This window comes from Drosophila melanogaster, chromosome X, assembly GCF_000001215.4.
Source record: "Drosophila melanogaster chromosome X".
NCBI lineage: Eukaryota > Metazoa > Arthropoda > Insecta > Diptera > Drosophilidae > Drosophila > Drosophila melanogaster.
In genome coordinates, this window is record NC_004354.4 from 1,311,409 (window position 1) to 1,322,383 (window position 10,975).

At 46.1% G+C, this 10,975-nt stretch overlaps 1 protein-coding gene across 2 annotated transcripts in view; it reads right to left on the reverse strand.

Moving 5' to 3' along the window:
• The window catches only part of DAAM (Dishevelled Associated Activator of Morphogenesis), a 32,650-nt gene extending 21,696 nt beyond the window's left edge, over window positions 1–10,954 (reverse strand). For both annotated transcript variants that reach the window (NM_001297842.1, NM_166876.3), the window contains exons 1-2: window positions 10,792–10,954; window positions 4,667–4,753 (exon numbers count right to left, since the gene is read on the reverse strand). The gene's annotated coding sequence lies outside the window, so the exon portion shown is untranslated. The remainder of the gene's footprint in view (window positions 1–4,666; window positions 4,754–10,791) is intronic.
• Between the last annotated feature and the right edge of the window lie 21 nt (window positions 10,955–10,975).

Consider the following 10,975-nt stretch of genomic DNA (forward strand, 5'->3'; position numbering starts at 1 on the left):
AAAGCAGTTGCATGCAGAAACTCAATGCTTTAACATTGCAATGAACTCAGTCTTAACAGTCCGAATTTGAGTTTTCAGTGAATCTAGCATACCCTTTTACTGTGTTACGAGTGACGGGTATAATTAAATTTGCGTTTTCTTGTTTTCATCGTTTGCCAATAAACATTTTAGGGGGCGCAACCTAAGTGAATAGGTAAAAGTTTCCTAGTTGACATCATCGACCAGGCCACTTGGATTGCAGAAACCTTTAATTCGCCATTAAGTGTGCAATTAAAGTATATACATATAAATGCCATTGGAGCATTGAAGGGCCTCCGAAAAGGTCGTAAACGAATCGTAAATTGATTACCAAAATGCATTAGATTCCCTAGCCATTAGTTTTGCCCTTTAGCATACCATTTCCCTGGAAACCAAAGTCAAGTTCAGAATCATCATTTCGCCACTTAAGTACTTTGGATTTACTTTTAGTAGTTTTAATTGTTGATGCTGAAATGACGCAGCGAACAACACAACGATATTAATGTAACAGCAGATGCAAAAATACGAATACGATAAACTGCGCTGCGGTCGTAAAATTATATTTATGTGCTCAGAAGCGGGTGATGTGGGGGGGGGGGAGGTATTCGGGGTTTTCGACTGCGGTTTTCCATTTTTTCATTGCCGGAGGAGGGGGGGGGGGAGAGGGATTGCATTAAAAAACGTGAGTGCGTGAAATGCCTACAACAAAGTCAAACATTGCATCTGCTGTCTACCTTTTGGGTAATCATTTCAGTTGTCCAGTTGTTATCGCTGATTTTGTTATTGTTATTGTCGATCTCTGTTTTTGGGGCCAACGAAATGTGTCAATGCGGGATGAGCGTTCCAGGTGGGAAAAAAGCCATTTCGGTATGTTTTGTATTGGTACTTCAATGCCAGCGCTCTAGTAGGAGGTTGTCAGCCTTGGCCAAATCGATTGCCATCGAAGTTGAGCCTTCTGCCTTACCAGAGCTCAGAGATATGTGCAGAATAGCAAAGAATGAGCTATCACCTATGCTTAAGATTAATTAACATTCGCTTTGAATTTAACAACAATCCCAGCTTCTCACGCGCCAAGTTAGCCGCACCGTTAGCATTACTTAATGTTGCTAAAAGAAATGGACAAAGGGCGGCTAAGAAATCGGACTTCCATTTAGTACCTGTTTGATCTTCAATACTACAGCGGCTCGGTTTACGTAATCCCAGGCCCATTGTTTCTTCTGCCAGCAAATTAGAAGCGAGTCGGGGGAAAGAAGAAAGCGCGGGGACCAAAACAAAATCAAACCCAAATGCTTTCGATTTCTATTTAAATATGCAAATCGACCAAAGACAGGCAGCACAGCAGCCAACCAAGCCATTCGATGGCATCGCATCTCATCAGCCCATCCAGCGCATCTCAGAGCAGAGCAGACTGAAAAGAAATTCCCATCAATTAATTTGTTTCTTTCGTCTCAACTTTTCCGTGTTTTACGCTGTTGTTGTCCATTTGGGGTGTACAAATTTCTATCCAGCGAATTTCGCACACACCACAGCAGCTTAGCTCATCTTGGGGTGAAATAAGCTTTGAATTATAAAAAAGTTAAGTTGGTCGTAAATAACGTTCAAAGGCAAATGCCCGGCTGCTACAACATGAAATCTTTTCGATTTTTTCCCAAATTCGGTGGTATACCAAATGTCTCGGTGTGCGTTGTGTGTGGTTAAAAATTTTACGGTTGCTTGTGTTTTGATTAACATTTAAAAGGCGTAGCAATTAATTTGTAAAACGAGCGTTGGAAAAAATTAGGCAGATATGAATATGAAGATGAAAAAATTATGTCTAAGGAGTTCATATATGCATTTCTATATTAAAGCAAATTCTTAAATCCCGAATGCAAATTGAGAAGAATTACGTGTTTTAAAAACTCTTTCTCTATTTTGTGCTTGCCCTCTTAAATGCAAACAACATTTCAGTTCGGTTTGAAAGTGATACAAGTAGTTGCAATATTTCATCTGAGTCCAGAGAAAGCTCATAAAGTGCGGTTCAGTTGGCAGTCACCAAGCACACATCTCACGAGATCAGGCACACTTGTTCTTGTTCCCATGCCCAAAATTTCCAGCCCAGAAGTTCCCCACAAAATACAAACAAAAAATAAACTGCACGGAGAATTGTAACAATTCGGAGAAGAACAGCCAACTGCAGGCGAATTTCTGTTGTTTTCTACGTGCTGAGCTTGCATGTTCCCATAGTGCAGTTGTTTGCTGGCGTCTCTTTCTGATGCCCTCTCACTTGGCTTTCTAAGCAGAAGATTTACTCATCGAAAATGACTGGGCGCGGACTGTGGCTACAAATCAAATTGTTTTAGATCTTTAACTCGCTATGGCATGGCCAAGTTTAATGGCTTGGCTATGTGCCATTGCACAGGGCCTCCCCTTGACGCTCCTCAATTCGCCATTCGCCGCTTGGAAGCGGGGCTTTCACCTGCGGGCTGCAAGTGGCAGCAGACGTCACGTACAAGTCCACATGGAACGCCCGCCGCGCCCAGCCTTGACCTACAGCACTGCTTTGCTCTTGGGCTGGCGGACTTGGACTAGCCATGGCACTCCGGGGGGGTGAACGGATTGGGAGGTCGCACCTGGTGACGCTACCTGAGTTCGTCGAAAAGCTCAGAGAAAATTTCTAAGCAGCATACTCACACACACACAACTCCGACCCCACCCCCACCCCCCCTTCGATCGCGACAGCCAAGCAAATCGGACGGAACATGGACCCGCTGCTAATGATCTCCCAATTTGGCCAGTATCGACGTCTAAATGCTGCTAATTAGCGGCGCTCAGCGTCCAGCAGAGGCCTAATCCCCTCAGTTAGTAATTAAGCTAAGCCAAGTCGCCGGCCGGCCAAAACACCCACGATCCTGTCGTGCTCCCATGAGATAAATACCCTGCCAACGCACGCCTGCAGCTTATTAAAATTAAACTCAATGAGAGCCAGCGGTAGGTAGACAATGGAATGTTGTGTTAATATTATGAGAAAATATATATATATGCGCGTGGGCGTCGCCTTTCCGCAACGTGGGGGCGTGGCGCATGGACAGAGAGCTTGTGCTTCAGGAAACGAATACGCAGAGTTACGGCTCCACAAGTGCATTACTTTAATCGCGTACGGAAGCCATCCTAATGTTTATTGGGCCATGGGAGTTGCGAATCCATAGTGTAGTATTCGCAACAATATTTGCACCAATCTGCAGGTTCACTCGCGACTGATGACACATTTCCGAGCTGTCCCGCCACTTCGCTGTTAACTAACTGTCCATATGCAAACGGTTGCGGCAGTTGCATCTTTGGCAGTTGGCAACATTTTTGCTCTGTTGTTAATTTGAAAAACGACGGGAGCGAGAACGTGTTTTTTTGGGCCAAGTCGCCAAGTTAGCCAGAGAAGCCAGTGAAGTCAGTGTAGACTCTGAAGTCGGGTAAGTCAGGAGGCCGCGCGGTGCCAGGGAAGCCAAGGAAGCCGAGGAAACGAGTTGGCCAGGCTGGTGGGTAAGCATACCGATCCGGCCAATGTGTGGCAACATCTCCGCGGTGGCTCCGTTGAACTTTGCGGTCCGCAGTGCGTCGAGCACTGGAACAGATTGCAGCACCGTGATTGCGGCATCCCAAAAGCCTCGTTCCTTCGTCCCCAGGCCGCCGTTCCCATTGGGACCGCAATTTTCGGTCCAACAAATTCTGGACAACTTGATGCATCGCGGAACGTGGCCAAGCGAGTTGCCATGGTAAGCATGTTCCATACTTATATTAAAAAAAAAAAAGTATGAAATTATGTCGTTTAGTATTTTGATCAGCAAATGTGCAAAAAGGAATGTCCAAACATTACACTGCTTCTTGACTTTCTAGACGCTTTGGTAAATATTTTATATATTTCTTCGCCAAATAGAAATGTCCAACTATTGAGCATAATTTAGTGTCCAAATATAAACGGTCCGCTTTATCGAAACTAGAGAGTTTTCGCTGTCTATTGGCCGGCCAGCATACCAAAAACAAAAGTTCCGCGGCTGATCATCGCCAAAGATAAGGGAATACCATAATTAGCATGGAGATGCTAATCAATCGGCCGATTAAAGCCGCCTGCCTCAAAAGTTGGCCGCCTATGGATAACTTTTTCCCTGCATACTTGTGGGGGAGCCGAAAATTGTATGGCTCATTGTACAAGGCATACATTCGGGAGCAAGTGGAAAGTCTAATGAATGCGAACTTGAAACTTAAGGGGAAAGCAGAAATGGAAAATATGGGAGAAAATTGGGGCTCCAGACACCCGAGCACACTTCATCAGCTACAGTATCTTGTCACTCCCTTCTTTTCATTCCCGCAAAGCAGCACAAAATGCGAAAGGGTTGGACAAACAGGCAGACAGCTGAAGATTCCCATACCATGTGCGCAACTGTGCTTCGTTATTAAGACAGTGGAAAAGCGGCGGGGTGCCGCTGGATGTGCCATAGCATTACAAAGGCAAATCAGCAGGAACCGCAAACGCTTACATGCCCCATCCCCACTCCTGGCCCGAACTCTCGAGGAAACACAAAGGACATACCCGTTGTCACCCCCAACTCATTGCGTCTCATGGCGAGGGAGGTGCATGCTTCATTCGCTTGTCTGTGCTCCACGCGGGTCAACTTACCTTCGTTGGGGCTCCGAGTCGTCCAATGGCAGTCTCTACTGTTATCCAATAACTTTGGCTTGCAATGTGGCAGGAAGGGTTGTCCAACTGCAAGTAGAAGGGCAGTGAATGCATAAATTTATATTTCGCTGGGCTTATGTTCACTTTAAAAGTCACTCGATGTACAAGCGTTTAAAGCTGTTTTAAAAAAATGTACAGAATATGGATTCTATGGCATACTTTTGGGCACTTCTCTGTCAATCGCTCCCACCAGAAACGGAACACCCTCGAACCCGCACCACTTACATATACGATACCCCCACTCGATGAACCACTTGAGTCTCAATCGATTCAGCATTCAGTTCGAACGCAGATCTGGCGACGATCTTCTAGTGCTGAGTGCCTTTGTCTCCGGATGGGCTTCCCCCCTCGCAGGGAAAGTGCTGCCGGCAAGACAGCTTCTCCAAAGTAAACAGAATACTCGACCCAACAAAGCAGTCAAAACAAAACGACACAGCAGCAGTTGCAGATATAATAGACATCTAGATCAATCAGTGGCAATTCAATTTGGACAAAAACTCAGAAGAGCTGAGGCGGAAGTGGATGTGGATGTGGAGCCAGTCCTACCCCAAATGATCGTGTGTTTGCTACCTCTGGAGTCCCCACTTCTCTCGATTGTTATTACAGTCGGTACTCCATAACTTCGGCCCCTCATGCAAACGCACCACTAATGGTGCTCGGCTTATTGATTGGAGCTTTTTTATATATTGGCATTTTAAGAGCATTCTTTGAAAAATCAACTAGCTAACACATGTTGACTCTATTTCAATGATATGCTTCTGCTCTTGAAATCTTCATTCTGAAATATGTATGTACATATAACGAAGAAATTGGTTTTGTTCTGATGTTCCATAGCTAGATGGTTGTCAAAACAGCCGACTTACACTCTAGATGCAGACATGGACCCTCTATCGACCCGCATCTGGCCATGTGCATCCACCTACCCCTCGAAATGGGGAACGCAGCCGTGCAACCGAGCGGCTGGTTGGCTGCTGAAAGGTCATTGGGCTTGTTCAGACGCCCGTTCAGCTCAGACGGAGTTCGAAGCTGCATCCTGCTTGAGCCCTTGCTGCTCCGTGTCAATGACACGCCCTTTGGCCAATACCCCGTCGCCCCACCGGCGCTCATTAGCGCAGCTTTAGGGCCAATGCCAAAGGTGGGCAAAGAAAGCCCGAGGTGGGGACAAAGCCTCTGCAGCGAAAAACATGCAAGGCTCGGACCAAAAATGCGAATCTCAAATATGTAGCTGGCCGCACAAACATTGGGCAGCGATAAGAGGCTTTTAGCCCCTTCACGCAGCTATCCACACATTGCGAAATGAGCAAATATTTGCGAATCCGATAAAGGCAGTGGTGAGTAGAGCACGCTGGATAACATTCAAATTCGGAGCATTCTTTTCTTGAATTCAAAGAATTTGATTTATGGTTATAGCAAATCGCTATACATAAGTTAGCAATTAGTAATTGCTGTCAAAAACGATTGCCGATGGACGTTTTGAAGGACTCCAATGGCTGCTACCCTGCTATTATTCGCCATCGATCATTCTGTACTTCGATATCAATTATTAAGAACCATCGAACACGCACACCATTGTTGCCCCTGTCATCCGTACTCAGATTACGTTTTTGTTTTTTATTTTGCATGTCAGGGCAGCATTCAATCGACATTCACGTAGAACACATATCAGAGAAGACAAGGGATCAGGCGGAAAATCGTATGGAGAACGACATCTAAGCACCGTAAAAAATAATCTCAAATTCAGACTAACGTTAGTCGAAAGACTATCATGTCTTGATCGCGCATAGCTCTCCACTTTCTCCCAGTGCAAAGCCCTTCGATTTCGTTTGGTTACAGAAACTGGGAGTCTCGATCCCTCCATTTGGGATTTTTGTGCCATTGCCTGGCGCTCGGCCTCCTTTCAACGGCAGACGCAAATCAAGATTCCGAAAGAGAGCGGCTCGTCTGCCGGCTGGCCCTTCTCTATTTTTAACCATCTGTCGATCCGATTCGATCCGATCCTCCCTCGTCCTCGTCTGCTAATAGATCGTGGCAATCATTTAATGGACATCCTACCCACCCCCCTCCCACCATCGTGCGGCCTTTGGAACTGCAAGGGAGTCGAGTGAGTAGAGTGAGTCGGAAGAACTGGGACCAGCATCTTCGCCTTGTAGGGACTATCCGCCTCCGCCTTCTGCGAGCATGCCACAACCCACATATGGTGGCCTGGCCATGACTTGGATTTATATTTAGTTCGCTTCCTGCTTCTACTTTTGCCCAGGCACTCGAGATGAGCAGCATGGAAATGAAAATGGAGCGAGAATGGTGGGACCACGAATGGTTGGGAGCTGGAAAGGGGCTGTCGACTGTCGCTGAAGTCGTATCGATTGCACTCTGAGGTCCCTGGCTCCTCTTATGGGTCCATTTATTGAATCGAAGCAGAAACACACAATACCTTCCTCGACGTCCGAAAACTCGGAACTCCGCTGTCAAATCAGGTTTTCAAGCGAATGATCTAAAATTATCTCCACTTTCTTTTCGCTTTTGGCATACCATGGCATTAATAAAGAACTTTAACTTAATTGCTGGAAAAACATATAAATAAACCAAAGAACGAAAGTGCCCTAGAAAATTATGACAAATGTGCTTGCCTGCCTGTCGTCTTCGCTCCCAGAATCGGAAATAGAAAATTTGACTTTATTTGTTTTTGGAATGCGTAACTCTAGGTGTGCACTTATGTGTGCCACACTATGATTTAGTTAATATAGAATAGCAACATTCTTCAGTGCATCTCAGGTTACCCAGCATGGAAGAGAGCCATGCAGACAGAATACCCTAGAGTACGACGAATATCGGGAGAAAAGTGCGCAATTAATGAAATCAGTTTTGCCTAGTTTCAATTGCCGGCAATTTGAATGCGAAATTAATTGAGACAACAGCGGTAAACTGTCGAGTGCATTTTGTAGTTACCCCGTAGTTACTACATGCACACATGTCACTGGCTGCCAGTCTGAGTGTCTGGTCGTCATAGGGCTTCACCCCGATGAAATGGGGGACGGGGGATGTGGGGCAAAAAGGGGAGCAAAAGGGTGCTTTTGCATCTGAACTTACATACATGCCATGGGGGGGATTCAAAAGTTTGCATTAATGCAATGAAAAAGCATTGGTGTCTAGCCAAGTTTATAGGAATACCGAATTTGCTAACATCCCAGGCCGCAATTAGAAGATGATCTCAGGCTGATCCCAACCTCCAGGCGCAATTTGCATGAATTTCAATTGGGTTAATAAAGCAATCTGCCCGTTATACTACGTTCGCATGGCATCTCATCACTAAATACCCTCAATTGCAATTTGTACGATGGGCGATCGATTTGCTCTGCTGCTCCAATTGCGATTCCTCTTCTCTTCACTGACGTTTGGTTCGTACGGAGTGAGCGCCCATGTGACATTCCCCTTTGGGCTCGTCTCATCAATTGCTGCTCGACCAGAGATTTCATGGTAGATTTGGCAAATTTGGAGCAATAAACTTTATGAATCGAGGCAGCAGCAGCACCATTCATGTGCCATCGGCTAGCCGCAGAGTTTTCGGAAACCGTTAGCGGTGGAACAATCAAGAACCGAGCGAAGTTTAATTGACGTCGCCAGGCCATTAATGCTAATTTGAGCCGATTTGGTGCGAGGTGTGCTTGAAGACCTTTGGCGGGGAAACGATCTGAAGCTTTGAACAAAAGAGAAACCGATCGAGAAGAATGGGCTGAGAGAACAAACGGTTCTACGCATGAATCCAACAACCAAAAAATGTGTAATTATTTATATCAGATTTGGTTCCCATTTGAGAATTTCTAACTTTTGGCGAAGTAAGCAAAAGCGGGAATGCAAGAGTTAGGCAAAACCGTGGGGTTCTGGTACAAGAAATCTCAGATTTCAGCTCCGAATTCCCTGAAACGCCAGCGAATTTGACTTGCGAATGTTTTCGCGTGTTGTCAACGAGCCGATAAACAAACACCTAAAAATGGCAATCTCACAATTCTCCTCCTCTTTTAAAAATAAGAAGTTCGCATAAAGAAAAGCAAAACAAAACAACGCATTCGGAGCGATAAATTAGCTTCGCCTTCGATGTGGGATTCGACATTGGAGGCAGGTTTACTGCCCCTGCTCCACGAGAACTCCTGCCTCCGTTCCCAGCAGACCAGCCCAGCGTAACGCCACGCACGCGCTGGGCATGAAGATCGGGAGACGCAGATCGAAGAGGACGCAGAGGAATTTTGTGCGCAGGCGCAGCCCAAAAAGGGCACCAACCTCTTCAAGAGATCTGGCTTCCCAGCTTTGCTGCCTGTTTTTTTTTTTTTTTTTTTGTTTAGGTAAGCTGCTGACAGTCCACACCGAAAGCCAGCTGGCGGCAGCATCTCTTATTGGACTCGGCCACAAGGATTCTGGAATGCCCTGAAGATCTTGTCTATAATGGTGGGTACAAGGTTTGTGGAATTCAAAATGCAGCAAGCTTGTGAGAGATTATGTAGAACAAATATTTAGAGTTAAAAGAAGCCAGTGAGTGAGTAATTCATGCTTAGGAATTGAAAAAGCATTTATAAGTTATTCATGTGTTTTTCAAATGTGAGCACTGATTCCAGTATTCCAGACAGTTTGGGTGCGATCCCGAATTTGAACACCAAAAGCGAGAACGATGACGCGAAATCGTGATCTGATGTCCGGGTTCTGGATTCCAAAGAACGCGAATCGAGGAGGAGTCTCCGAGCGGATCATAATCCCGAGCGCAGTTCAATGTCAAGTTCGTGCACCTCGCCTGCTCCTCCGCCCCCTGCATCATCGCTTTTATCCACGCTGCCCGGGGAAATGCGCGTTTGTTGTTTTTGTTGTTGTTGTTGTTGCTGGTGAGCTCATCGCCAGGGGGCACTGGCCACGCCCCAAAGTGACGGCATGGGCGCCAAGGAAGAATTCAAGTCGCTCCCTTCTCACCCTCCCTCTCTCTTGCTCTCTCCATCTCTTCCTCGCATGTTAAGTGTCCACTCGAGAGAGATTTGTATCTCAAGGACGCACTTAAAGGAGGCGCGAGTGGGAGGGCAGCCACATTTGGACGGGGTCATGGCCGTGAGTCACGCTTATGACACTCGGCAAGAAACGTGAGTGAGTCACTCCCCAAAGTTCCCTGATTCCCAAAAAGTGCACGAAATTGGGCGAAGGAAGGAGTGCGAGCAGAACGAAGAAGAAAAGCAAAACAAACTGGATTAATGCATCAGTGAGATAGGTGGAAGGGCGGGGGCGGGTGGAAGGAGTGCGAGTGTCAATCATGCAATTAGAAATTAGTTCTCATCTTCTACTTCACCCACAGCTTCTACGAATTTGTTTCTGTTTTTATTCGCGCACTGTGTTTACCGTCGGCCCATTAAAATTGCTGTTTTTGTTTTTGTTCGCTCGTTCGTTTGTTTGCAGCGGTTTTGGTAAGACAATAACAGCGAGCTAGCCGAGTTTCATTAGCGTTACTTTAAACTAATTAAACACGCGAGCTTAGCTAACTCACGCAATTTGTTCGTTTTTTGACAACAAAATTAATAGCAGCTGCGTTGTTATATTTGTTGTTGTTGTTGATGCAGGAACAGTTACTAGGGAAGCAAGTGAGAGTGAGGAAGTGATGGAAAGAGAGAGAGCAACGTCAGCCGGCTGCTGGACACACACACACAGAGGCACACTTGGGCGCACGCACAGGGAATTTTATTGATTTTTCACACTCACAAACAGTAACGGTAAACAGGAGCTGGGCCTAGATAACGGTAATAGTGGCCGAAAAGCGGACGCCCAGATAATGGAAATTCGCAGCACAATATAAACACAAAAGTTGCATTAATCGCAACCCCGGTAAAACGGGAATTGCTTGCAGGCTCTCTGCGCCTCTTTCTCTCTCTCTCACTCCGTCCCACTCTCACGTTCTCCAGCAACTCCTTTTTGCTCCCTTTTTCAAGCAGCAATGATTTTGGCACACGCCCAAAAAGCAAAACGCCGCGCACTTAAAAAAAAATAGAAGCCACCAACTTGCACAAAAAACACATTCACCGTTAACCCCAAGGACTCACTTTTCTTCAGCAAAAGCCCATTTCCGACCGGCCGATCGCTGTGGGCCAACTCCCCCGTTTTGTTGCACTCGACCGTTTTTAAGATGCGAAAACGCGCGCCGCGCAATCGCCTTCACACAGAAAACGCGTCCGGTCGCAGCAAATTCAAAACACGAATGAAAATGAGGGAAGTTGATAACCAGAC